Genomic DNA, 25,232 nt, shown 5'->3' on the forward strand with positions numbered 1-25,232 from the left:
ATTGCTCCAAATGAAGTAGAACTGAGGAGACATGACCACCAAATGAAACCAGCTGTCTTGGGTTTTCTTTACCCTTATACAACATTAGAGGGACAATTGGTAAAATCTGGATGAGGCCTGCGTATGAGAGAGAAGTATTTTATCAATGCAATTTTTAGAATTTGATGATTATACTGTGATTTCATAAAAGAATGCTTAGTTTTCAGGCAATATACAGGCCATTATTTAGGGAAGAAGGATCATCATACATACAACTTCCTAAAGCATTTAGGAAGCATTTCATAAAATGAATATGCACACATGTAGAAAAGGGGAAAGAGGGTAAAGCAAATGCAATAACATGAACATTTGAGGACTCTGAGTGAAGTGTTTGGAAATTCTTCATACTATATTTAACTATACTTAAGTATAACTTCGTTATACTTAAAACAAAGATTTAATTAATTAATACTTTATATGAGTAAAATTAACCTAAATTGGTGGTGTGAATAGTTCTATTCTAAAAAAATGCTAATCGTCCCCAGTTCATTAATGTCAAGGGTCAATATTTCAAACTGAAGAAAAGCATTGACAGATAATTGAAAATTTAAATAATTGACTTTAAAAGGATAATTTTTCTTGCAGTTTACATGTAATGATTACAAACAACTGATGAAAACTCAATCAATATATTCCGATAATATGTTTAATGAAAGAAATAAATAATAGTTTTTCATCATTCCAATAACATTCATGGAAAAATAGCTCAGTTTTTGCTCTAAGACCCTTGACACCATTCTTGAAGGTATCTCTGCTCAACTCTTTACAGGAAGCCACCTGGTGACAAGGTTTCCTATGCCACCATGCCAGGGACAATAGTACAGAGATTCCCTGATATTAATATAGTATAAATGAATATGAAGGTTGTCTAGTAGCCAAAGCTATACAGAAATATGAAATAGAGATTTATTACATGTTTGTTTTTGAAGGAGAAGGTATTCACTTACCTATGTAAATTTGATTAGATTATGAAGAGTTTAACCTGATTAGAGGAAGACTTAACCCAGAAACACCTGGAATTTAAGAAGACAAGATTCTACACTTTGTCATCTGCAGAGTAATTATTAGTATTAGCAAATTTTTACATTTCCATTTTATGAAAGGATTTAATTATTTTCAGATGCAAAATATCTTCTAAGAAGCTCTTCAGCAAAATTAGATTAATATGTGAACTGAAATTTTCACCCTAAAAATTAAAAGCACAAAAACTATTAAGTTCATGTAATAATGATGACAACCAAGGAAAAATATAATGCTATACATATTAAAATGTAATAAAAGTTTCATGATGAGATCACTCTGTTCATAAAATTATAGTGCTCACTTACGATGGTCTCTGTAAGGAGTACATTGATGTCACAGTATAAGTCTGTCCTGGATAATTGCTCTGAAAGTCCACCAGCAAAAATACACATCTTTGGCTGGGGTAGACCTTTCTTAAAATTCTTCTATTATGAAAATTTCTAAAACACACAAAATGTAAAGGCCAGCACAATGAGCTGTCATATTGTTTCCTCCACAAATACTTTAAGCTGTACAGAGAAGATTCCTTTTCCTAGAGAATTTCCAATCTTTAAGAATTACTTAATACAATTATTCTAACAGGGGTTAACACATATTAGTCCATACCATGACAAAAATCAAAAGCATAAGATGTCACATCTCAACTAATAAATGTCAGAGGGCTTGTGATGGGGTCAATTGGAGATAGTTCCCCTTTAAAACCTTAGTAATTTCACAGCTTTGACAGGTCTGACCAGGCTCGGGACTGAAAACAAGTATCAAAACAAAAATATACATGCTGTGATCACCTAGCTAAGCTTTTATTCATCCATTTGACAATCCCTAAAATGAAAACTATATGTTTCTCTCCTATCATGGACCCTCTGTTCCCTCTGCAATGGGAACAAATTGATAGAAAGGATTTCTCTATTGATTTGGTAAGACAAGTAATGTCAGTAAATAACAAAGTAGGCTTAAATGTGATTCTGCCACATATCAAGTGACTTTGGAACATGAACTTATTTCTCTAAGCCTTACATATGTGAGTTATATGTGTGGATAACCAAGCCTACTCATACAGATATTTCTAAGATGAAATGAAGCAAGATACATAAAATATCTGGAATGTTTCAGCCTTAATAAATGCTTTTTCTTTATTTTTCTTAGTATTCCCTTATTTATTCCATAAATGTTTACATATGAGTATATAAACATTTAGAGAGAACAGAGTACAGGGCATGTGTTACGAGGTGAATGTGACAGTGAACAGTAAAAACATAAACAGTGTCTTATGATAAATATTGGACAAATCTGTCTTTGACAAGTTATGCATGAGAGGGCTTGATGATAAAGGACAGAGTATTCACTCCATTTATTTATCTGTTCACATAAAACCAGTATTTATTTTGTGCCTACAGATACAATGCTCAACAAGATAGTCTTCATTTCTTCTAAAGCCCCACATTCCTAAAGAGATGGATGTAATAGACGAGATAAATAAGTAAAAATACCATGCTGTAGTCACCAAAAAGTCAGAAAATTAGAGCCCTATGGAACGCAGAAGCTAGTTGTACACAAAGGACCACACTATACTGAACAACTTCAGGGAATTACATAAAATATGATGTTCTGCCGCAGTGCTTTCAATTCTCTATTTTATATTTAAGTAGTACCTCCTACAGTTGCTTAATATGACTCTGTGTCAGGAAATAACATATAAACTGAGATGTAAAGTGTAAGGAAAAATTTGGTCAGGAAAGAATTTTGGGCAGAAGGGTGTGTAGAAGAGAAGCAAGAATACATGTAAAGGGGTGTAAGGAAAAGAGGGTTTGAAATTATGCCCTAGGAAATAAAAGAAACTCTGTGTGATAGGGAGGTAGAGGGAAAGGCAGGATGTGATGGAGATGAGACTGGAATGGCAAGCGTAGTTTCAGAGCACATGAATCTTTTAGTACATGTTAAGAGACTGCGTTTTATTCTAAATGCAATAGGGAGCCACTGAAGGGATTTCAGCATCAGATGTGTGTTTCCGAAGTATTAGGTATAGATTTAGGCTCTGAAATAATCCAAGAGATAGGTGGAGAAGCCAGAAGGAAGAGTTAGACAGAGCCCTCAGAACTTGGATTAGATGAAGGAGATAGGGACAAAGAGACAAAGATAAAGCCCAAATTTCTGACTCCTCCAATTGTGTGAATGATGGTACTGTTACCGAAGAAGAGGTCCGAGGGAGGGGTAATACAATATTAGGCCCACCTAGGGATGCTGAAAACTGCTATATAACAGGGGCCCCTCCCAAAAACAAAACACTAATATCTACTGGGTTCTTCTGTCCGCCGCCAATTGGAAAGACATCTCTCAATGCCAGAGATTTGTGAAAAGGAAACAAAATGTTTATTTAATGCTATTCAGGCCTAACGCCTCTACTAAAATATCAAAGTCCTTTAGGGTATACACCTATACCCGCATAGCTCTCCCTTCTCCCACTGTCCCAACTTCAGGTACCGTAAATCAGGAAAAGAGCACACGTCTGTGTTTCAGGCCACTGGCACCGTCAGCTGTGTCACTGTGCAGGATCTCGAGTTAATCCAAAGTACTGTGGTACCCTCTCATGGTCTACTGGCAAGAGTTCTTTGTACCCAGTTCCAGTCAAAGTCTCTCTTGCTTTCCAGGCCACGCGGCCAAAGGGGGCACCCCAAAGCCGCGTGGGCCCCCTCTACCAAAGCTGCAAGGGTTCGCACTCCACCAAAAGCATGTAGCTTTCTTCTTCACCTTGCTGCAGGGATCTCCATTCTGGCAAAGCTGCGTGGTTTTCCCTTTCACCTGGGCAGTTATCCCCTCATGTCCTGGAGCCAGTCTTTTCCAAGCTCTCACACAGGCCCTCTCACTCAGGAGTGCACCTCCTAGTTCCATTCTGAGTCCAAGCCCTTCTCATTCAGGGGCGCAGCCCCTAGTTACATCCTGAGTCCAAGTCCACTCCCTTCTCCCTGGCTCCAAACTTGGCCACAGCTATTTAACATATCTATGAAACCAGTTAAAGGTTATAGATATGTTAAATAACCATTCCAGAGGTTAGCTGCAAAACTGTTGCTATGCAAAACAGCTCTCAATGGCCCTGCTCCTTTCGTCCCTGGGGGGGGAGGGGTAAGGCCATCTTACATATCCCTCCAATATTCCTCTACACTCTGAATTCTGGACACCATTCCAAATCCCTTTCTTGGGGGCCCCCCTGGCTGCACCCTGTATCAGTACTACTGAGACAAAAGTCAGAAAGAGGGTTAACAAGGCAGATGGGTGCAATTTGCAAATGAAGAATTTGAGCTTTCTCTCAGTCAGCTGAACATTGACATCTAGTATTCAGAATTGTGGCTAATCAGGGGTTCCTAAGCAGGAGAATGCAGGCCAGAAAGCAGAAGAAAAAGAGGCTAAAAAAGATAAATCAATACAATAATAACTTGTAAAGCACTGAGTCAGAATTTTGTTGTTAATATTCAATATGAAACCCAGCCTTCTAGGTTTTCCTTTGTGCCATATATTCCAAGCTTCCTTGTTACCAGTATCATAGTTAGATCCTTCTTACGATTGATTCTCAAGAGATAGAAAAGGCAGAAAGAAGAGACACTTGCCCATTTGTACACAAGATCCAGGGTGTTTCTGGATAGTGACATGGGGTTTGGCCATGGGCTGCAGGTGTGGTACTGAGGATAACATTCTGGGACAGAGCAGCTGAGGGCATTTGTAGCAGCTTCTCTGTTTTTCTGCATTTTCAGATTTCTTTTTTTCTCTTTACTTTTATTTTTTAGTGTGTGTGTTTTTTTTAGTTGAGTAGTACCATGATCAAACTACTTGCATTTAAAAAGAGCTCACTGGTGACCAGAAAAGAGGAAAGAATTAGGCAAAGGAAATTAATCACTCTCAGCTTATTTGGATGTTGGTGAATCACTTATTTGGACTGAGTCACTCATAACCTTGTTGATAAAATGGAAAAACTGTGGATTGAATGAAAGTCTCTGGTGTTTGAGATGATGGTGAGTTAACAGTCACTTTAATGGGAAGTCTCCTGTGACACAATAGTGTACACATTTCCCCCCATATGAACTGATCTAGTTTTGAAAAACATAAAAAAACAACAACATAGATATCCTAACTGATCTATAAAATATGTGAATGACATAATTTGGGGCCAGCATGTTTATAACAATCAGTATGACAGTGAAGTAATTGGAACTGTAAAACGTGTTAGATTGAAATATTAGACAGGAAGCAGCAAAATGAAATTTAACACATATATGTTTTTTTCTTCCAAACATGTATTCTTTCATAACAAAGGAGGTTTATTTTGTTGTGTATTCTTCTCAGTTACAATTTGAACTCTCAGTAAGTGTTCATTTTTCTCAAGGATTCTCAATGGTTTTAAGAGAAATATTCGCTGATATTGGGACAAGTTCTTGTGCCAATATTTGTCTCAAGATGATGGTACATGGTTTGAAGTGCTCAAATATACTTCCTTTGTGTCCTCAAACAAGAGAGTATCAACAGTCTTGATCTCAGTATTGAAATGCAACTTAGAAATGATATTGACTCCATCAATAATATGCATAACATTTGTCCCACATTTTGGAACCTTTTAAGGAAGTGACTTTAAAATGTAGGGGGTCGATACTGTATGCCTGATTTTTTTTCAAAATAAACTATTCACTCTCTTGAGTGAAACTCTAAAAAATAAATTAATAAAATAAAAGAGTAGGAGAAAGTTTTAAAACGTATAGTAGATCCTCTGAAGGAAATATGTTTTTATTTAAAATGATGGCTACGAAGAAATGTAGCATTGTGCAAATGCTTATGTAATAATAATTATAAATTTTAAAGAACACAAAGTTATATTTTTACCTTTCATTACAATTATGTAAAATTTAGATTTATAGAAAAAAGACTGGAAGAAAATACACAAAATTATTAACTGAACTTTTGTTAGAAATAGGACTATGGTGACTTTTATTATGTCTAGACTATATGCTATATCATATATGTATGTGATTATATATGTGTGTATATGTATATATATATTTGCATATATCTATCTGTATATCTATCTATATACACATATATCCTACACACTAAATCATACTACAACATGACATTTGTGGACAGGGCATTCTCCTTTCATGCACACAAAACATTTTTTGGTGCCTTAATTATTATTCAATCTTGTGCATGTTTTTGTGTATCTCCCAATTTTCTTGATTCAAGTATAATCTCTCTTGAGGGCAAGATTTAGGTTTTATTCACTTTTGAAGGTCATGTTTTCCCATACTTTTCACAAAACAGGCACTCAATAAATATTTGTTAAACAAAAAATTGTGTATCTAAACCAAAAATTAATAGAAAATATTTTGATTGAGAAACTACTATCCTCCTAAGTGAGCATCCACAATGTACTACATTTTAGTTATCAGCAAGTTTCAATTTTGTGTGTCTATTTAGAAACAAACAAAAAATCAAGTAATCAAGAAAGTGGAAAATGTAACCAATCTTTGGTAGCACAATATAAATAGTGGTCATTTGCTTTGTTCAGAACTGATCTGATGCTTTTCAACAGAATCTAATAGAATTTTTTATTTAAGAACCCTGAGAGAAAATGTTCATCTAGAGAGTAAGGAGGAAGAAAAATTATAAATATCTGTGCCATCACATGCTAAACTACACATACATCTTGAATGCATATTACAAAATGTGTTCCTTACATGTAACTTAAATTACATGAGTCTTATAATATTTTGACAGTGCAACCCGGAAACATCTTACAGAATTAAGCAATACATTTACAAAATGAAAACAAATACACATAGCTGCCTATATAAGAAATATATATCACAGACTATTCCAAGGATGATATATTAGATGGCTATCTAATATGTATACCAGTCTCCATAAATGAAGACAGTTCTGATGGAATATGTACATTTATTTATGTCTTCACAAACGTGCGTACAGACTTCACCTTCCCCTCCCGTGGGGCACACTGTCTGAACTACCTAAGCAGCATAGAAGCCAAATAAAAAAAGTCAACATTCTTCAGATCTCACTGTCATCAATCATTAGTGATCCTGGGTCTCCCATTGATCTTGGGTCAATGACTATCTGGCTTCAAAAATATGAGAGATAATGTATTTCCTCAAGAGACAATGGAATTCTAAGGAAAAATAACCTCCCTTAAGAATATAGACACTACATGAACTCCGAATGAAACAGATAAACAGCACACTGGAAAGAAGTTCTAGGTGACAAGATCTGTTAACAATGTACAACATGAAAACAAAAATACATATTTTAAAAACAGGTATTTTTAAATAACAGAATCATAAAAATTTTGATAACTTTATCAAAGAGGAGATACTTAACTGGAATTCTCTCTTGGTAGACTTCCTTGTATCTCAATACATATTTGAGCAGTTAACTATTTAGGAACTTTGTTGAGCATAAACTAAGATTAATGTAAAAATCTTAATTTGTATTACAGTTGAATTGTTAATATTAAAGTAGGGAATCTTAATGGGCTGTTAAGACATACTGAACAAATGCCACGCTAACTTGCATATTGGGTTACATGCCATCCAGAGTCTTGAGTTGATGCCCACGTTGGACAGTAGGGCTCAATTAGGTACAACTCTGTAAACAACTTTTATTCATGGCATGGTGGAATATCAGTGTTTTGGAATCAAAATCTTAAGACTAAATAGTGGTTATATGACTCAGTATATGTACTCTTAGCCTCTGTGCCTTACTTTAATGAACACAATTTTTCTTGTGCTTAAGATAAAGCAGCTGAATTGATAAGGTTAAAAAATATACGACCTTCCATATGTTAAATAATATTTTATAATTAAAATTGAGTACCAAATATTGTGGACTTTACATAAAATAGGTCTCCTGAAGAACAAAAAACATATATTTGAGAAATCAAAACTACATATAAAGCAACCAAAGAACAAAGAGCATATAACAAGTACTAATATGGCGATGGGGATCTTTTGGATTGCCAACATCAAAAACACACTAGCTATAGTGTTAGTAAAATGCAAACATTCCTAAACAAATATAAGAAAATGCTTTTATTGGTTAGAACTGGGGCATTGCCCATTCACACTCAGACTGAAGTGCAGCTGTAATGAAGCAGCCCACTCAGGCTACTCCTAGGGTCAGGCTGTCTCAGGGTCTGTCACTCTCCCTGGCTGGTCTGCTCTGCTGTGCAACGTCCAGTTCCCTCTTTCTGTGGTGCTCAATCCTGAAGTGTGGAAGTTCCATGCAGAGCTTCAATCTAGATGCCCTCTGTCTTCTGGTTTCTGCCTCATGATTCCTAATCCCTTTCCATCCCATAGCCATTCTGCTATGGGCTGTTTCACACTGACTCTCCCATGGACAGCAGTCCCGATGGCTAGATTGGTTTTAGCAGTTCATTCCACTGTTGGACGGATCTCATAGCAGACACACCATAGACTGCTACCCAAAGCGCTGCAATTGGCTTCAGCCTGGGCTCCTAGTCTAATAAAGTAGAGCAGAGAACCTCCAGCTTTCTCAGTCCACACTTACTGTTGGTATCTCTGCAGTATTTCCATGGTGTCCCCTTCCAAAGTAAACACCTTACAGTTCCACTTATTAAGTTGGTTTAAGTCCAAAATCCAGTAAGTGTTTATGTCCTAACAACTTAGTGGCCACTGGAAACAATTAAAAACATAAGTTAAAATAAAAATAATATTTCATTTTATAAATAACTATAATTACTCAGTAGTGGAAAAATACATACATTTTCTTAATTCTCATTTCTTGATCTATGTCAATTTTCATTACACATACTCTTTTATCATAGCAACCAGTCAAACCCTTGAAAGAAATAGAGTGTGATCTAATGTTGAAAAAATTAATTATCCAAACCAGAATTTTAGCAGTGTTTGATAGATGTCAAGTATCTTGTGTTTCCTTCAAAAGATGAAAATACCTTGTGGGGACCCCATGAGTTTGCCATGGGCTTCAGGTGCACCTTGGTGTAGTTGTGAACCACATTATTAAAATAAAGATGGCAGGTTGCACGATACATAATAAGTTACACGTGAACTAAACTTGGTATATTTTTTTCTTAGAAGGAACTAGTGGTCACAGCAGAAATGCAGACCATTAGGGGTATTCAATCAAGTTAATTATGAAGTATAGCTAACAGTGATAATAAGAGTTGTGAGAGAAATTAATTATTGAGGAGGAGTCTGTGGAAGAGGGAGGTCAGTCTGAAAAAATGGATAAAAGTTCTTACCTGGAGATGAGGATAGTGGCTATTTAAAGAGCTCAAGGTAGCCAGCGAAGTGACATGACTAGAAAGAATGATCACCGAATGTGGTCTAAAGTGAGATTGCTCTCTCAGGTATGTGAATAGTGGGTATGTTGCCGAGATGCTCATGGCAATCTTCTGTAATCTTAGGTACAAAGTGACGAGGACTTGGAATAAGCTGCTGTCTGTGGGAATAAGAAGTGGTGGCAGAGCTGTCTGGTCTCCCTGGAACAACGCTCCATCAGTCGATACTTCTTTTTTCTCTTCTACAACTTGATGATCACCTCTAATTGTTTCTTTTCCAAAATCATGACAATGAAATCACTGAGCTATAACTTCTTTTTTTAAGAATCCTCACCTGAGGATAATGTTTATTGATTTGAGAGAGATAGAGAGAAAGAGGGGAAGGAGAGAGAGAGAGGGAAAAACACTGGTGTGAAACAGAAAGAAGCAATGGATTGCCTCCCACACATGCCCAAACTGGGGATGGAATCCACAGTTTAGGTATGTGCCCTGACCAAGAATCAAACCCACAACTTTTAGGTGTCTGGGAAAATACTTCAACCATCTGAGCCACCCGCTGAGGTAAAATGTAACTTCTTATTATACCTATAAACAATATTAACTCTTGTTCAATGTTCTCCATAGTGCAAAACTCAACAGGCATCTCTCTTTTATTACCTTATCTAATTCTCAAAACTCTGTCTTCTCTTACTATTTATTCTCTCTGGACACACTTTCTTCATCTTCTCTGTAGGCTTCTATTCCTCTGTTAGCTCTTTAAATACACATTTTCTTTATAGCTTAGTGGCAACCTTCTTCTCACTCTAAATACAGCTTATCCTTGCATTAAGTTCTCCTCTTAATTATTAGCCTTTTCTCCAGTCTGGCTCCCAACCCAGGCTCATAGGCAGCTACCCTGAAACCATCGCTGTGCATCAACTTCTTTTGTGCTTCTGTGCCTTTTTATAATGTATGTCCTCCCTCCTGGGCTGGCCACATAAAATGCATGGCCAATCAATGCACAGTGAAAATGTGTGACCTCTTGTCCAAAAAGTAAGACTTTCAGGATGGTGCCCTGACTGATGTGACTCAGTTGGTTGGGCATCATCTCACAAACCCAAAGTTTGCAGGTTCGATTCCTGGTCAGGGCACATGCCTGGGTTGTGGGTTTGGTCTGCAATCGCAGTTTGTATGAGAGGCAACCAATGGATGTTTTCCTTTCATATCAATGTTTCTCTTCCTCTCTTTCTCCCTCCCTTCCCTTCTTCTCTGAAAATAAAAATAATAGAACAGAATTTGAAAAAGGAATTTGAGGAATATGGCATCAGGGCATTAAAGAAAGCACAGGTCCTTTCAGGTGTGAACCCTGTGTATCTGCATAGGTCACAAACCTTGAAGTCACCCCTACCTTGTCTTTCACTAATCCTTTGGCACTCAATTCAAGTATCCTTGCTTCTAGGACCTGGCCTGAATACTGCCACTCCAATCCCCAAGCTAGGTAAGCGTCTCTTCTCTGTGCTCCCACTGCTCTGCAGATCTTAACTCCAGTTTGCCTCACTTCCCCTTAGGTCCTGGCCTCCTTGACTTCCATCTTGCCTGAATTGTGATATTGTTAATAGCAGGGATTGTGTATATTTGGATCTCCAGCTCTTTGGACCATGCTTGGTAAAACTAAGTCTTCTGTGAATATAAGTTAAATGAAAAATGTATATAGGACATAGATTTGGACACTGAGAAAAAGATAAAACAAATATGATGGTGTGATTCTACGGATGACAGTTCAGGAGGCAAAATGGAAAGGAAATTTGTGAGTTGAGGGGAGTCAATATTTCAGTCTAGAACTGATTGAAAATCAAACAAATCTGACCTCCATCTAGACGACCCTTGATGAATGTATTTAGAAACTTACATACAAAATCCCAAATGAGCTGGTATAGAGTATAACCCTACATTCAGGTTAATCCTACCAAAAGCAAAATCAAAAACACAGTATTTGAGATGTGTCCTGTAAAGAACCAAGGTTTATCCTATTACAAGGAAGGCATGGGGTGTACTGAGGAAGAAGGACTGTGTTGCAGAATCATTCATAGGGGCATCTAGTATATGTTTCCACCAATTGCCCATCTTCTGCCCTACGTGTTGTGGGGAGAAGCTGTGATAACCACCATGCCAAGCCCATGGTGCTACCACAGACCACTGCATTTGTTTCATATGCAAATGATGGTATTGTTCAGCCAACAAAGTGGTGCATTCAGTGCCAGGATCGTCTACACCATGCTCAGAGCATCATGCTGATTTCCCTAATATTTGGTTTTAATTTAATTCCATCATATACATGTCTCATAAAACCTGCGTTTAAAAATATTTTTCACTTGATCATTCTACTATCAAGTGGCTGCAAGTGAGCCTCTACATTTTTTAATAAAGGAGCATACTGTTGGCAGTAATGCCACAGCAAGAGAACACTTTTCCAGAACACTGTGCCAGCATCATCAAATTTCTCAGAGGTGTAGTTTTATGCAACAAATCTGTCTGTAGAGCCTAAGGGGGGGAAAACAAGCACAGGCAAATGAAAGATTAAAATTTGTTAATGTAAAGAACAGTTATATTTTTCAAGTACAGTTTTCTGTCTATTTCTCCCATCCCAGCCCACCCCATCCCATGCTCCCAACCTCCCTCCCAAATAAAATTTTAAAAATATATGTATATATAAAATAATAATAATAAATAAAAATGTAAGTAAAAATTAAAAAAAAGAGCAGTTATAAATTGTGTGCATTATTTGATGCTATACATAAGAGTATAGCTGTTAGCAGATTTTTAATTGTAGAAAATAAAAATAAAATATAGGAAAGAAACAGAAATGTATAATTGCTGAAGAAGTATTTTGTTTTCTCCAGTTGGTCCTGAGTTGGGGTCAAAAACAGGATAGATGGCTGTTGTTGTTCATTTCCCAAGAGTTCTGGAATGATTGTCATAGAGACTGTGGGTCAGACTTCTACCCTCATGAGTTCTCTGGCCCTTGTACATTTGTATATTCAGTCTCTCAACAATAATTGCTCACAAGAAAATATCATAAATGGTTGGAGTTAAAATTGAAGTATCATAAGGATTTATGATACACTAGGAGAAAATAAATAAAGGGCTTACTATAGTTTTTGAATACTATGTTATAAGAACTATGTATAGCACCTATTTATATATATTTGATAATGAAAACAAAAATATTATATTATTGACTCTGCACTGAGGTAGAGAAATAGATTTATAGAATTTGAACAACTTGTCAAGAACATAGAAACATACGGTTTCTAAATGTGTTGGTTTTATATGGTTGAAGAATACTTAACACTACTTCTAACGTTATATATATGTGTAATGTAATTCTATTATGAGGCTATTGGCTTGAATGATTAGGGGTTTAATTATTAGTAACAAATAGTCCAACTTAAGCTTTCCACTTCAGGGTAATTAATGTTCATGCACGGGCTGTAGGTTGGGCCCAGATGTCTAGGAAAACCATCGAGGAAACTTTCCCAGAGGCTCAGCTTCTTCCTCAGGCTGATGGCTCTTCTCTGTGGCTGCAGAAAGACTGATGACATCACCAACCCCGAGTGAGGCCGTGGCCTTCTTCATCTATGATGAGGTGGAGGCTGAGATACACAGAGAGGAGGGAGGCTTTATTACTTTTTTCCTCAGAAGCACTAAGAACCTTTATTTTTCCCCAATGAAAAGATGCAATGGATATTGGAGAAGCAACTACAGTGTGCAATATAATAAAAAAGACAATCTCTTTATATTAGTACTCAAATTATGAGATAGTAAAAAGAACATTGTCAATGATTACATACTTTGTCATCTTGGAGCATCATTTTAAAGTAGCAATTTTTAGGACTTATTTTTGAATTTTATGATTTCCTTATAAGTTCAGGGCCTATGATCCTAAATTTTAACTTTTTAATGTTTTAAAAAATTATTCTGATTAGTAAAATACATTTCAATGCCAAAAGAAATAGGGAAATAGAGCAAAATGTAATTGTCGATAATTTCTGTGCTCAGAGAAAACCACAAATAATATTTTTGGTTTTCTAGCTACTTGTATACACATATTATGTTATTATTTAAGGCATAAATTGCCAGCTGTGTTTATATATCCTAACTTTTGTTATAATTCACTAACATTGTAAATTACCTTTATAAATTGTTTTCTTGTTTTTCCTACTATTTTTTTTCTTTTTTTAAGTAAAGAAAATGGTGATGGAGTTTATTATTTTAAAATAATAATGAGTACTATAATGTTAATTCCCTTTATGGCCCTTTGCTTATTTTTTAATATATTTTATTGATTATGCTATTGCAGATGTCCCATTTTCCCTCTTTCACTTCCCTCCTTCCTGCACACCCTCTCCCATCCACATTCCCCCCTTTAGTTCATGTTCATGTGTCATACTTATAAGTTCTTTAGCTTCTACATTTCCCATACTATTCTTGTCGTCCCCCTGTCTATTTTCTACCTACCATCTATGCTGCTTATTCTCTGTACCTTTCCCCCTCTCTCCTCCTCCCACTCCTCTATTGCTAACCCTCCATGTGATCTCCAGTTCTGTGGTTCTGTTCCTGTTGTAGTTGTTTGCTTAGGTTTTTTTTAGGTGTGGTTGTTAATAACTGTGAGTTTGTTGTCCTTTTACTGTTCACAGTTTTGATCTTCTTTTTCTTAGATAAGTCCCTTCAACATTTCATATAATAAGGGCTTGGTGATACTGAACTACTTGAACTTGACCTTATCTGAGAAGCACTTTATCTGTCCTTGCATTCTAAATGAAAGTTTTGCTGGCTAGAGCAATCTTGGATGTAGGTCATTGCCTTTCATGACTTGGAATATTTCTTTCCAGCCCCTGCTCACCTGCAAGGTCTCTTTTGAGAAATCATCTGACAGTCTGATGGGAACTCCTTTGTAGGTACCTAACTCCTTATCTCTTGCTGCTTCTAGGATTCTCTCCATTTTAATCTTGGGTAATGTAATTATAATGTGCCTTGCTGTGTTCCTCCTTGGGTCTAAGTTCTTTGGGGCTCTCTGAGCTTCCTGGACTTCCTGGAAGTCTATTTCCATTGCCAGATTGGGGAAGTCTTCCTTTATTATTTGATCAAATAACTTTCCCACTTGTTGCTCTTCCTCTTCCCCTTCTGGTACCCCTATAATTCAGATGTTGGAACGTTTAAAGATGTCCTGGAGGTTCCTAAGCTTCTCCTCATTTTTTGAACTCTTGTTTCTTAATTCTTTTCTGTTTGGTTGTTTCTTTCTTCCTTCTTGCCCACTCCACTGATTTGAGTCTCAGTTTACTTCCCATCACTATTGATTCCCTGTGCATTTTCCTTTATTTCACTTAGCGTAGCCTTTATTTTTTCATTTAATTTGTGACCAAATTCAACCAATTCTGTGAGCATCCTGATTACCAGTGTTTCAAACTGTACATCTGATAGGTTGGCTATCTCTTCATCGCTTAGTTGTATTTGTTCTGGAGTTTTGCTCTGTTCTCTTGTTTAAACCATTTTTTAAAAATCTTGACATGCCTGTTACATAGTGAGGGGTGGAGCCTTAGGTGTTCACCAGGGTGGGGCAACTCACATTGCTGGTTTGCAAGGCTGTTTGTGGGGGAGGGGTCCGAGAGAGAACAATGGCCCTTGCTCTGCTCTCTGCTGGATTTCAGTTCCTTCCCTCTTCCCCCAAGCAAACTGGGCCCTTCTGGTGCTGATTTCTGTGTGGGTGGGCTTGTGTACATTCTAGAACCCTGTGGGTCTCTCCAACAAACTATCCTATGAGGCTGGGAGTCTCTTCTGGAACCCCAACCAACTCCCATAGGTGTTTTCAATTGGTGCTTTGAAGCTTTATCTCCTGACACTGGGACCCTGGGTTGTGCAGTTTGTCTCACTCCCAAGTTTTGCCTGGTTTATCTACACACACAAATGTGGGACCACCTGGTCCACGACCTACCTGTGCCCCAAGCCCCTCCACAATCTGCCTCCTTGCTGGGTTTACCTGTTGCCACCCTGCACTGAGATCTACCAGTGACCACCTGTGCACTTGGGGGTGCAAACCACCTCTTTTTTTTTTGCCTCCACCCCTCTCTGCTCAGCAGCCCAACCCCACCTCTCTACGGAGCTGGATGAATATGTCTATTTTAACTCTTTGGTTGTCGGACTTTCATACAGTTCAATTTTCTGTCAGTACTAGTTGTTCTTTTGTTTCTAAATTTTTGTTGTCCTTATTTTGGTTGTGCAAAGAGGCACAGTGTGTCTACCTACATCTCTGTCTTGGCCAGAAGTCTCTTGTTTTTTCTACTATTTCTAACCCCTTGAGTTGAATGTTTACTTTATTTTATTTCATTCATTTTTATTCAGTGATATTAAATTTTAAGGATATAGTTTTTTGAAACATAGCTTTGGTCACACTGAATATTTTTATAGCAAGTCTTCTTTTTGGGTGTATAATTGGTCAAATCTTCAGTTTTAGTCAACCATTTAACCTATATATAATTCACTAAATGTTTCAAGTAAAACTCTAATGTTATTAAAAAACTGGGTAAAATGTATTGAAGCTTTTGTATCTTTTTAAAACTTTACTAGTAGATTAATTCTTCTCATTAAAAATCAAAACCATTAGTGTAGCAAATATTTTCATCAAGGGGTCCATCTTGAGGTATAACTTTTATATTTATATATGATGTAAATTTATTAAATTTATTGCAGTGACATTAGTTAATAAAATTATGTAGGTTTCAGGTGTACAATTCTATAATGCATCACTTGTATGTTGTACTTTGTGTTCGCCACCCCAAGTCGACTTTGCTTCCATCACCATTTATCCCTCCTTTATCCTCTTCTACCTCCAACCACCCCCTTTTTTCTCTGGTAATCACCATGCTGCTGTCTGTGACTATGAGGGGTTTGTTTTTTTTGGCTTCACATTTTCACTCTTCTCATCCAGCCCTCCACCCCTCTGACAGCTGTCAGTCTGTTTTCTGTATCTATGAGTCTATTTCTGTTTTGTATTTTAGTTCATTTAGTTCATTCTATTCCAAATATCAGTTAAATCACATGGGATTTGTATTTCTCTGACTGTATTATTTCACTTATAATGTTCTCCTGTTCCATCCATGTGTCACAAAAGGTAAGACTTCCTTCTTTTTTCTGGTCGAGTAGTATTCCATTGTGTAAATGTACCACAGCTTTTTCATCTACTCATCTACCAATGGACACTTGGGCTGTTTCTAAACCTTGGCTATTGTAAATAACACTGGGATGAACATAGGGGTGTGTATATTCTTTCAAATTAGTGTTTCATGTTTCTTTGGATATATTTCCAGAAGTGGAATCACTGGGTCATTAGGCAGTTTCACTTTAAATTTTTGAGGAAACTCTATACTGCTTTCCACAGTGGCTGCACTGATCTGCTTCCCTACCTGCAGTACATGAAAGTTCCCCTTTTTCCACATCGTCACCAACAATTGTTTGTTGATTTACTAATGATAACTTTCTGAGAGTGAGATGATATCTCATTGTGGTTTTAATTTGCATTTCTCTGATGATTAGTGATATTGAGCATCTTTTCTTTTTTATTGTTATTCAAGTGTAGTTGTCTTCATTTTTACCCCACCTCCCACCCTCAAATCTACCCCTTGTGGCTTTGTCCATGTGTACTTTGTACATGTTCTTTGATGGTCCTTTCCCTATTATCCCTCTCCCCCATCCTCTCTGGGAATTGTCAGTTTGTTCTTTCTTTCAATGTCTCTGGTTGTATTTTGCTTGCTTGTCTGTTTTGTTGATTGGTTCCACTTATAAATTAGATCATATGCTATTTTTTTCACTGTCTGGCTTATTTTATTTAGCATAAGCCTCTCCAGTTCCATCTGTGCTATTGTGAAGTGTAGGAGCTCCTTCTTTCTTTCTGCTGCATAATATTCCTTTGTGTAAATGTACCACAGTTTTTTGATCCACTCGTTTGTTGATGAGCACTTAGGTTGCTTCCAGCACCTGGCTACTATAAATTGAAGTTAGGGTGCATTTTTTGTCAGTGTTTCATTTTTAAAAATGTATAATACAAGGAATCCCCATATGTCCTTTATTCAATTTCTCCAATATAACCACAACACAGTGATCAAAAATAGAAAGTAAACATTAAGAAAATGCTATCCACTAAATCTGCAAACTATGTTTAAATGTTGTCAATTATCCAACTCTTATTTTTTTTCTGTTCTAGGAGATGATCCTAGATCTCTTTTCCATAGTTACCTTGAGTCTTCAGCCTGCTCCCATCTGGGAGAGTTTATCGCTGTTCCTTTGTGTTTTGGGACTCTGGCTTTTGGAAGTGTTCTGGCCAGTTATGTTCTCGAATGCCCCTCAGGTTAGGTTTGACTGATATTTCTTTGTGGTTAAATTTAGGTTAAACATTTTTTACAGCAATACCACAGAATTTGTGCTTTTCTTAGTGCATCAAGTCAGGAGGTATATAGTGTTAATTATGTGTCATTACTGGCGATGTTAACTTTGGTCACTTGGATAAAGAACAATTTTAATTTCTCCCTTTGCCATTATTAAATATTTTGTGTGGTGACATTTTTAGAGTATGTAAGTACTCTTTGTCTTTATACTTTTGTCCACTAATTTTAGCATCTATGATAAATCTTGCCTAAAACAAATTTGACTGTAGTGTTTGTAAATGATGACTTTCTATTTTCATTTCTTCTACATTCACAGAATATGTTGGAATTACAACCATAAGAAAACGATTTTCTTTATCCCCATTTACTTATTTTTTGATTATATCAGCATAAACTCACACATATTTGTTTTATTTTATAGATTATTATACATTACTGTTACTCATTATTTTGTACCTCAAATTGTCCTACATTCTAATTGCATTTCTAAATATTTTGGTCCACATTTATAATACATGCTTTTTAGCACAACAATATATGCTTTTCTCAGTTTTTATAATTTTATTTATCTACTCAAAGTCTACTAGTAACAATGAAATAAATATCTGCAATTATGTGGTACAGTTTAACAAAACCCATTGTTCTGTGCTTAGAGATTTTCAAAGTGTTATGAAAAGTGCAGTGAATTATTAACATGTATGTAGTTCCTTTATTTCTATGGTCTTGACTCACTACTGGTTCCTTCTATATCTGTAAAAATTAATATTACCCATTTCTTTAAAAAAGGCATTAAAGCACTAGAATTTTACACACAAATCTGACTCATTCATATTAGCTTTAATCAGAATTATATAATCTATAGTATAAAAAAAAATCTAATAATACTAAAAACATTTAATGTAAATTGTAAAACATTTGTCAATAGGAAAAGTCCTCATTATTTTTTTAAAAGTTTATTGCCTCGAACACTACTGTGCCTGGAAATAATATTATGATCTCTGCTTTGTTTTTATTTTCATTTCCTTGTAGTTTTCACATGTCTTCTTTTTCCTATGCTGATGCAATTTTCTGCTTAAAATTCTACTGGTCATTTTCATAAGAGGACATTTACAAATCCACACTTATGTCACCATCTAAGAGCTCCTTATATTTGTTTCTGAGAAATCACTATCAGTCAATATACAAACAATTTATGGTGGTGATTATAATGAACCTGGACTCAGCTGACGTTGGTCTTGACTAATAAATCAACATCTAATGCTCTGCTATCAAATACTAATTAATTCTTCCTTTCCTCCCTCAAATTAATTTAGTGTCATTCCAGGTCTTTAGGGGAAAGTGCTTGCAGCTTTCAGCAGGAACACTCTTACTCCTTGCCAGAGATTTTTATTAATTGCAGTAAATGTTGGGATTTTGGACAACAAAATTTAGAAAAGAAAGATGAGTCTGGAAGACAGTTCTCCCTTTTGGCAAGTATGATATTTTAGAATCTCAATAAATCTTTGTCCCTAATAGGACTGGAAGTAATTTCTTCACATCTGTTTTACTACTCAGATATTCTGATAATCCTCTGACAAGGACTCGTGTTAGCAACAACTTTAAAATACAAAATAAAATAAGTGCAACAAATTAGTTCGGTAACTGTAGTCATAATAGTATATTTCACTCTGATGACAAAGAAAATATTTGTATATAATTTATATTCACACATAGCTATAATATCCATTATAGCTTCTTCCATGTGTATAGAGAAGAGATGAAACTAAATGTCATAAGGGAGAGAAGAGCCAACACATGGTAAATCCTGCTTCAAATGCCTGCGTGGGTCTACAGCAATGCCATCTCTTGGAGTCCACTGCCAAAGCTATATGTAACTTAAGACTAGGAGCTGAGCAGAGCAGAAGAAAGGTAATGAAGGGTCACTTTCAGGGAGAGGTGTGGTTTACCCAATAACTTGGGTCAGAAATAGGAAAACTCTAGGTTGGTTTGTCTTTCCAAAGTAGTACTAGCTTTTGGGCATGAAGATTTTTCATTCCTTATTGAACTTTTTCAAACAGTTTAGAATTTCAGGAATGCATGGAAGAGTTTAGACATCACGACATGCTTGGAAAGGACCCCCTACTTCAGTGCAGATCTGGAGTGAACTCCGGAGCTGCAGGGCCTGCTGAGGAGGAGGGGAATGAGTCAGAGTCCTGCAGTCAGCCCATTATGTGGGTCTGGGAGCTTTGGAGTTCAATGTCCAACCTGCCTAAGGCTGGTTCAGTGACGCTATTCAGGTCACACTCAGGACCCCTGGCTCCCTTGGGAGTGGTTAACCAGGAGGGGGGAAAGTACTTAAAATGATGCTGTATGAACGACGTGCTGAAAGAAATATAGGTGTTTGGGGAAACAATATTATTTTATCACCACCAAGGCAGCATTTAGCATACCATAAGAAGTAAAGCAGATTCCAAATGCATTAAAAGTATGAACAAGGGAAAAAAACACCTACTCGGCAAATTGAGTTCAATGTGTGCAAAGTTCAAAGAAAGATAAACAGCAGTAAAAATTTCTGGTCAAGGGTCACTATACTTCTTAAATGACAAGCTGCCAAAGGTGAGTATAGGCCTATACTTTGCTAGAAACTGTTCATTTAAAAACTAGATGCTCAAATAAATCAATTCCATTAGGAACCTTGAGAAAGGCAGAAAAAAAACATGAAACACAGATCGATCTTTCTTTTAGGTTTTAGTTTAGATTACTAGACATGAAAATATGTGAGAATGTTTTATCTTTTAGCTTCTATTTTATTAGTGAAGTTGAATGTACAAGTTCCTAAGACTTTACACAGAATTACATAGATTGGGTGTATGTGTTGTTATTTATAAATAACCATCTTATTTTGTACCTACCCGGCAACATTTTTTTGTTTCTCTGGAATTCCTACAAGTATACAATTACACATCAAAACAATTCTTGTCTCTCAAGAGAGTTTTCTTCAAATCTAAATTTATTTAAAAAGTATTAATATTTCTAGCACTTGTAACTTATATTAAAAACAGAGTCTCTTGTGGGAAATTTTAGTTCACAAGTCTTATGCTCATGACTTTAAACTTCATTTTAAAAGTGGAATATAGCCCTGGCTGGTATAGCTCAGTGAATTGAGCATGGGCTGTGAACCAAGGGGTCACAGGTTTGATTCCCAGTCAGGGCACATGCCTGGGTTGCAGGCCGGGTTCCCAGTAGGGGGTGTGTGAGAGGCAACCACCTATTGGTGTTTCTCTCTCTTTTTTCTCCCTCCCTTCCCTTCTCTCTAGAAATAAACAAAATAAAAGTTACATATAAGATATATTGTTAAAATTACTATCATCCATGTCCCAATCCTCTCATTTATTTTGGATCTTTTTTACAATTTAGTACTAAATGCCCTGTGATAGAGATATTTGTATTCTTGTCATTTTTCCTACCAGGGTGGAAGGGACTTGCAGTTAGTATCCTTGTTTCATTTTCTTTCTAGAGACCTACAGAAGCATCTCACAAAATGTTCTTTAGTGATAATGGGTTTTAGGAGAAATGAAGAATCTCTATTCATATAAGTACAGGGAAACTGTGTTAAGAAAATCGAAACAATTGAGGGAGGGGAGGAAGATGGCGTTGGAGTAAGAGGGAGCGGATTCTAGCTCCCGCACTCGTGGGTGAAAATCCTGGCAGATCTATAGAAAAGCAGCGCACCAATCCATCAGTTATCCAGCATTTGTGAAACTAAAAGAACAGAGACTCTGTTGGACGCTGAAACACCAGAAAGCGGCAGAGTCACAATCAACTTGAAAATATAAAAAGACCAGAGCTGGACCCATAGAAGAGGCCTCCCAATAGTAGAATCAGAGAGACAAATTGCACATTGTTGTAGGAGAGAAGCCACAAGTTGCTGCATATTTGAGTAGGTGGAAGCAGAGAACAGCAGGATAACCAAAAGAGGCTGCACCATTGAAATTCACAGGCATTCCACCACAAAAGTTCATACAATAAACCCAGGGTGTCAAAACAGATTAATCTAAGAAGCTGAGGCTAACAAGAAGAGTCTCACAAACAATGGGAAGACAAAGAAACAATCCCCAAATGAAAGGAAAGGAGGAATCCTCAGAAAGAATGTTAGATGAAACAGAGGCAAGTCAACTATCAGATACTGAATTCAAAGCACTGGTGATCAGGAAGTTCAAAGAGCTCACAATCAGCTAAAAGAAACTACAGGGAAGTTACAATGATCTCACTGTGAACTATATCAACATGAAAAAGGAAATGGAAATTATTAGCAAGGGCCAAGAGGAAATGAAGAATACAATTTCTGAATTAAAAAGCACAGTGGAAAGCATTAAAAATAGGGTGGATGAAACAGAAGATCGGATTATTGAATTGGAGGACAAAGTAGAAAGCATCTCACAGAAAGAACAGGAAAGGGAAAAGAGGCTCAGAAAGAATGAAGAGAGATTAAGAGAAATGCAAGACAATATGAAACGTAATAATATCCGAATAATAGGAATACCAGAAGGAGAAGAAGAAGAACAAGGGATAGAAAACATATTTGAAAGAGTAAAGAGAGAAAATTTCCCTAATTTGACAAAAGAAAAAGTCACACAAATCCAGGAATCTCACAGAGTCCCATTCAAGAGGAACCCAAAGAGGCCCACTTCAAGACACATCATCATTAAAATGGCAAACTTCCAAGACAAAGAGAGAATCTTAAAGGCAGCAAGGGAGAAAAAAGAAATAACATACAAGGGCGTCCCAATAAGGTTAGCCACTGACTTCTCAATGGAAACACTCCAAGCAAGAAGAGATTGGCAAGAAATATTCCAAGTAATGAGAAACAAAGGCCTACAACCAAGGCTACTTTACCCAGCAAGGCTCTCAATCAAGATAGAAGGCCAAATAAAGAGCTTCCAAGACAAAAGAAGTCTAAAAGAATTTGCTGCCACCAAGCCAGCTCTACAAGAAATACTAAAAGGTCTGCTTTAAGGAAAGGAAGGAAAAGAGACAGACAGAGAGGAACATAGGTACAAAAATGGCAATGAATAAGTACCTATCAATAATATCCTTAAATGTAAATGGATTAAATGCTCCAATCAAAAGACACAGAATAGCGTCATGGATAAGAAAGTATGACCCACACATATGCTGCCTACAAGAGACCCACCTCAGGACAAAAGACCATCACAGACTAAAAATCAAAGGCTGGAAACAAATTTTCCAAGCAAATGGACAAGAAAAAAGCTGGGGTAGCAATTCTCATATCAGACAAAATAGACTTCAAAAAAAGAGCCATAAAGAGTGACCCAGAAGGTCACTTCATAATACTCAAGGGAAGAATCCACCAAGAAGACATTAACATCATAAATATATACGCACCCAACATAGGAGCACCAAAATATATAAAGAAAATCTTAGAGGAATTCAAGAAAGATATAGACAGCAACACAATTATAGTGGGGGATTTTAACACCCCACTATCAAAAATGGACAGATCTTCCAAACAAAATATCAACAAAGACATTGCGGCATTAAACAACACCCTTGATGAAATGGACCTAACTGATATATACAGAGCTCTTCACCCCAAAGAAGCTAAATACACATTCTTTTCAAATGCACATGGGACATTCTCAAAGATAGATCACATGATAGGGCACAAAACAAGCCTCAACAAATTCAAGAATATTGAAATCATACCAAGCATTTTCTCTGACCATAAGGGACTGAAACTGGAAACCAACCCCAAAGGAAAAAACCCAAAACACCCAAAATCATGGAGACTGAACGGTATGCTATTAAACAATGAATGGGTCAAGAATGAAATTAGGGAAGAAATCAAAAAGTTTCTGGAAACAAATGAAAATGATCACACAACAACCCAAAACTTATGGGATACAGCCAAGGCAGTCCTGAGAGGGAAGTTTATAGCAATACAGACCTACCTAAAGAAAACAGAAACATTTCAAACAAATGAACTTACTCTGCGCCTACAAGAACTCGAGGAACAACAACAAAAACAGCCCAAAGCAAGTAGAAGGAAGGAAATAACTAAGATCAGAGCAGAACTAAATGACATAGAGACTAAAAGTACAATTCTAAAGATCAATGAATCCAGGAGTTGGTTCTTTGAAAAAATAAACAAAATAGACAAGCCTTTAAGTAGGCTCATCAAGAAAAGAAGGGAACGGACACAAATAAACACAATCAGAAATGAAAGAGGAGAGATTACAACTGACACCACAGAAATAGAGAGGATTGTAAGAAATTACTATGAAGAACTGTATGCCAAGAAATTTGAGAACCTAGGGGAAATGGACACATTTCTAGAAAAATATAATCTCCCAAAACTCAATGAAAAAGAAGTAGAACACCTGAATAGACCAATAACAGCAAAAGAAATTGAAGCAGTAATCAAAAAAACTCCCATCACACAAAAGCCCTGGACCAGATGGATTCACAGGAGAATTCTACAAAGCATTTAAGGAAGAGCTAACCCCCATTCTTCACAGACTATTCCAAAAAATCCAAAAGGATGGAAAACTCCCTAACTCCTTTTATGAAGCCAGCATCATCCTAATTCCAAAACCAGATAGAGATACAACAAAGAAAGAAAACTTCAGGCCAATATCGCTGATGAACATAGATGCTAAAATCCTCAACAAAATATTAGCAAATTGCATCCAACAATATATCCAAAAGATTATACATCATGACCAAGTGGGATTCATCCCAGGGATGCAAGGATGGTTCAACATTCGCAAAACAGTAAATGTAATTCATCACATAAACAAAAGCAAAGACAAAAACCACATGATCATATCAATAGACGCAGAAAAAGCTTTCGATAAGGTACAACACCCATTTATGATAAAAACACTCAGCAAAATGGGAATAGAGGGAACATTCCTCAATATAATAAAGGCCATTTATTAGAAACCTACAGCCAATATCATACTCAATGGACAAAAACTAAAAGCTTTTCCGCTAAGATCAGGAACAAGACAAGGATGTCCACTTTCACCACTCCTATTCAATATAGTATTAGAAGTTTTGGCCACAGCGATCAGGCAGGAAAAGGAAATAAAAGGCATCCAAATAGGAAAGGAGGAAACAAAATTGTCACTGTTTGCAGATGACATGATAGTGTACATGGAAAATCCTATAGACTCTACCCAAAAACTGCTCAAACTAATTAATGAATTTGGCAAAACAGCAGGATACAAAGTCAGTATCCAGAAATCAAAGGCATTTTTATATACAAACAATGAATCAGCAGAAGCAGAAATCAAGGAAAAAATCCCATTCGATATGGCAAAAAGAAAAATAAAATATCTGGGAATAAACCTAACCAAAGAGGTAAAAGACCTGTATGCAGAAAACTACACAGCGCTGAAGAAAGAAATCAAGGAAGACACAAACAAATG

The sequence above is a fragment of the Artibeus jamaicensis genome, unplaced genomic scaffold, assembly GCF_021234435.1.
Source record: "Artibeus jamaicensis isolate MK-2021 breed Jamaican fruit bat unplaced genomic scaffold, CSHL_Jam_final contig_426, whole genome shotgun sequence".
Classification (NCBI taxonomy): domain Eukaryota; kingdom Metazoa; phylum Chordata; class Mammalia; order Chiroptera; family Phyllostomidae; genus Artibeus; species Artibeus jamaicensis.